This window comes from Sciurus carolinensis, chromosome 1, assembly GCF_902686445.1.
Source record: "Sciurus carolinensis chromosome 1, mSciCar1.2, whole genome shotgun sequence".
Lineage (NCBI taxonomy): Eukaryota > Metazoa > Chordata > Mammalia > Rodentia > Sciuridae > Sciurus > Sciurus carolinensis.
In genome coordinates this window covers 128812077-128817159 of record NC_062213.1, presented here as the reverse complement: position 1 = coordinate 128817159, position 5083 = coordinate 128812077, and the positions used below count along the sequence as shown (strand labels likewise).

The 5083-nt window shown below is 42.2% G+C and overlaps 1 non-coding gene across 1 annotated transcript; it reads left to right on the top strand.

Moving 5' to 3' along the window:
• Positions 1-642: 642 nt before the first annotated feature.
• Trnar-ucu (transfer RNA arginine (anticodon UCU)) lies at positions 643-727 on the top strand. Its single transcript is given in 2 exon segments — positions 643-679; positions 692-727. It is a non-coding gene; the product is annotated as a tRNA-Arg (tRNA).
• The last annotated feature ends 4356 nt before the right edge of the window (positions 728-5083 follow it).

Below are 5083 nucleotides of genomic sequence, written 5' to 3'. Positions count from 1 at the left end.
AATGCAACCCAAACCCCCTTTTTCCGAACCCCGCGCAAAAAACACGCATAAGCACGCACACAGACGTCGCCCCGGCCCCTGCTCGCCTCGGCAGGTCCCGGCCGCTGGCGGCTAGGGAAGAGCCCGGGGCCCGAGAGGGGTCGCTGCCTGCGCCTCGCAGCCCGAGGGGCGGCCGCTCCGCCTCGGCGCTCGCAGGTGCGACGTAAGTGCCTGGCGTCACCGGCCCGGCTCAACGGCCGGCCTGGGCCTGCATCTCCGCGGTCCGGGCCCGGCGGGAGCGGCCGCCGGAGAGACCTGGTAGGCGGGGACGCTTGGGGCTGGAAGGGAGCCGGGAGGAAAGGGCGCGACCGAGATTTGTGCGGCTTGCCGGGGGCGGGCCGAGACTCGGTTCTGGCTGCCTTCACCCCGACCAGCTGGGACTGGCGGACGGCGGCCGCCCTTCTTTCGCCGGGCTCGTCGTTTTCGCGACTGGCGGCTGTGCAGGAAACCGGGCTCCCAGGTTTGGGGCGGCCGCTCAAGCTGGCTGAGGTCTGGGCGCGGCAGCCGGGCTCCAGCGACAGAGACGACCAAAGGGGCAGTAGGGAGGGCGCGGGGCCGTCGCCTCTGGCTTAATATCGCAGATGCGCGGAGACTCCAACAGGTGGCTCCGTGGCGCAATGGATAGCGCATTGGACTTCTAGAGGTTGAAGGCATTCAAAGGTTCCGGGTTCGAGTCCCGGCGGAGTCGTAGGCTTTTCTTTTTTCCGCCTTCCAAATTTATTTCCCTCCACCATCCTTTTTTTCCCTAAGCACCTTAACTTGCCTCCCAGCCTGTGCTCTCTCCCCTCTGCGTTCGCTTCTTGCAGCCCTTTCGCCTCCAGCGACTCGCGGGGTCGCGCGCCGGCTCCGCTCCGCAGGCTCGGCCTGGCCCAGCGGACTCGCGGCCGATCCAGGGCCCGGGAGGAGGGTGGCCACGGCCAAGGGAGGCCTTCGATCCTGGCTGACACCCCATCACCCGAGCGCGACAGTGACCGCAAGGGAGAGGCGAGAAGACACGTCGTCGTGCGGTCCCTCTCCAGCTCGGAGGGCTTCGAAATCCGCCCGCATCCAGGTCCCGAGTGGGATCCTGTCAAAAACGTGATTTCTGGGCGTCACTCTGGGGCTCCGATTCAGCGGAGCCGAGGCGCGGCCCAGGAACCCGCATTTCTGGTGAGACCGCCCTCTCCCTCCGTGGCTAGTGAGAACCCGTTTCCGAGGCTCACTCTGCCTCCCGGCTCCTCCGGGCAGGAGTTACTCTCTCTCACCGGTTTTTCGGACTTCAGCTCTGCACAAGGTTAAGGTTCCACCTTACTAACTGCGAATAAAACAAAGAACGAATGGAAATTTGAAAATTCGTTGCCACAGTGTAACAGGTAATTCGTGCAAAAGATTTAAACAATCCAAAATTGTCAAAAAAAAAAAAAAAAGAGAAAGGGTACAGGGAAAAGTAAACATTGTTATTCCTACATCCCAGCCTTGCTCCACAAGTCATTAGTAATAACGGTTTCTTGGGAATATATTCATATTTATTTTAGGCACATGTCCGTTCTTTTTGTATTTATTGTATGTCTTTTGGTTATTATTGATATATGTGACATGCGTCCTTTAAAAAAGCATTTGATAGTGTAGTATACTTATTTCAGTTAATACATGTAGGACTGCCTTTCTCCTTATGCATGATAATGATTTAAATCATTAATACTTGAATATTTAAGTGTTGGTTATTTTCCTATTGCATACAGTGCTTCAGTGAATATCCTTGTTCTTATTTAATTGTACACAAGTGCAAATATGTATTTAGGATAGATTCCTAGGAAGCTGAATTGCAGGCCTAGGAATTTGCTGTCGATGTATTCTTTGATATTAGCAAATTGCCCTCATAGAGATTATGTATACCCATTTTTCTCTCATCAATGGTAAGTGAGAATGCCTGTTTCCCCACACACCATGTTATCAAACAGGTGAAAGATGGTTTCTAGTTGCAGTGTTAACTCATGTCTTTTGTTATGAGTGAAACTAAAGATAATTTGTATTTTTCTGTGATTTATGTGTTCTTGAGCTGGGATTGAACCAGGGGTTAAACTGAGGGAATGCTTAACCACTGAGCCACATCATCAACCCTTTTAAAAAATATTTTGAATTTTAGCTAAGGGTCTTGCTAAGTTACTGAGACTGGCTTTGAACTTGCAATCCTCCTACCCAGTCTCCTGAGCCACTGGGATTATAGCCATGCACCACCACACCTGGCAAGAAAGGCATTTTTAAAAATTGTCTGTAGGAGTTCTTTACACACTAAGGAAAACATATCCTTTGTGGTATGTTACACTTATTCTATTGTCTACTGATTTTGCTTCTGGTATTTTGTCTTTTCTGTCTTACAGAAATTCATATATTTATTAATCTTTTCTGACTTCTATGTTTGGAGGTCATACTACATTCAGATTGTTAAATGCTTCCCTTTTAATGGTTTTATTTTTATGTTTTGTTTTTAAATAGTTTCTTAATCCAGAATATATTTTTGTAAGGAGTGAAGTGGGAGTTTTGTTCCAGATAATCACTGATGATGAACCCTCCTCCTTTATTACGCCAATTTTATTTTTTTCCAGTACTGGTCTTAGAACACAGGGATTCTCTTATGAGTGAGCTACATCCCCATCCTTTTTAATTTTTATTTTGAGATGGGTCAAAATGGTTTCTGAAGCTGGCCTCCAATTTGGATCCTCCTGCCTCCACTTCCCTAGTCACTGGAATTATGATGTGCACCATTGTGCCAGGCTCTAATTCAAAATGCCACCTTCATTATTTTCTAAATTCCCATATGAATTTGGGCTTTTGGATTATTTCACTGATCTGTCTGAATTTTTAAATTTGCTGTTTTAAAATCTAGTAGAATCAGTCCTGTCTCATCACTTTAAAATTTTTTCTGCCTAGTTTTATTTGGAATAATTATGATACTTAATATAAAGTAATTGTCCAAGGATTTGCAGCTGATAAGCAGTAAGCCTGGATGGGAACCCAGGACACCTGGGTCTATAGATAAACCCACAATTCTGTATTGTCTTCTCACATGAACTTTGGCTACAGCTAGTAGGAGATATTTTTGTTGAAGAAATATTATAGACTAATATAGGGAGAATTGAAGTAATTAAAATGTTGATTATTTCTATTTAAGAACAGTTGGGAGGGGGCAAATTATGCCATTTCATTTGTTCAGCCCTCCTGTGCACTTTAGTAGTGTCAAATTTTCTTCATCTAGATCTTAACTGTTTTGTTAGCGGCAGTCTTTTTTTTTGTTAATGGAGATTGAATTCAGAGGTACTTTACCACTGAACTACATCCCCTAGCCACACCCCAGTCCTTTTTTTTTTTTTTTTCCTAGACAGACTTGATAAGTTATCCAGGACTCAAACTTGGGATCCTCCTGCTTCAGCCTCCCAAGTTGCTGGGAGTATAAGCATGTGCCACCACACCCAGTTTAGTTTATCATTTTTGTTGGGATATTTTCTTTCATTATATTGTTTAACAGGTTGTTGTTTTTATATAAGAAGGCATTTGATGTTTTAAAAAATAATTTTATATTCAATCAAATTCAATAATTTTATTACTATTTAAAGTAGTTTTTCAGTACAAAACCATGATGTGATACCACTTCACACTCACTAGGATGGCTATATTAGTTTAGAAAGATTGAAACCCTTACATATTACATCAATCTATTCCTAGGTATATACCCAAGAGTTTAAAACATGTCCACACAAAAATTGCACAGGAATGTCATTAGCAGCATTGTTTTTAATAGGAGCAGAAACAACCCAAATGTCCATCAACTGATCAGTGGACAAACAAGATGTAGTATATCTGTTTGGTAGAATATTTTTCTGCAGTCAAAAGGAATGAAGTGCAGATTCATATTACATCACACATAAACCTTGAAAACATGATGCTATGTAAAAGAAGTCAATCACAAATGACCACATATTGTATGATTCCTTTTTAATGAAATGTCCAAATAAGGCAAATCCATAGAGGCAGAAAGTAAATTAGTGATTACTAGGGATTGGGTGAGGAAATGTGAAGTGACTAATAACGTAGATGGGGGTCATGAAAATGTTTTGGAAATAGTGTAATAGTTGCACAACTCAGAATATACAAAAATTCACTGAATTGTACACTTTTAATAAAGCATGAATTTGATGGTGAATTATATCTTGATTTAAAATGAAAAAATAACTTTTTCATTTTAATTTTCAATAGTTTTCATTTTCAATAGTTTTTTTTTTCTGGAAATATACTATCCACAAGTTATGATGGTTTTATTTTCTTCTAAGTTTTATGCCTCATATTGTTTCTCCTATAAAAGAATCAGCTGGTTGTGTCCATAAAATGTTAAATAATTTTATGATAATGTTGATTATGAACTTCTTTGACATGTTTCTAGTCATTAAAGGAATGCTTTTCCAGTAAACATGATGCTGGCTTTGAGTTTGTTGTGGAAGTGCAAACACACATGCACTCATGTACACATATATTTTATCACATTCATCAGATCCCATTGGGTGTGATGGTGCACACCTGTAATCCCAGCAACTCAGGAGGCTGAGGCAGGAGGATCACAAGTTCGAGGCCAGCCTCAGCAATTTAGTGAGACCTTAGGCAACTTAGTGAGACCCTGTCCCAAAAAAATGAAAAGAGTTGCGAAGTGGCTTAGTGGTTAAGTGACCCTGGGTTCAGTTCCTAATACCAAAAAAGAAAAAAAGAAAAAAAAAAACAAAAAACTCTTAATCTTTGGAAATAATCTTGTATCATTTATTATAAATTTTTCAAATACTTAGCTCTTCGTACATTCCTGAAATGAATCCCACGTATTTGTGGTACATGTATATTTTTAATATTTTAATGTTTGCAATTAATATATATTTAGAAAGGTTGGCATTTAATCATCTGCCATAAAGTAGCAAATTGCAGCACTGTAATGGCTCCAAACTGGAAATGATCTAGCTGTTTATCAGTAACAGTCCCTTTGAAGAAACTGTATTGGAGGCATATGATTTAATACAATGCAGAC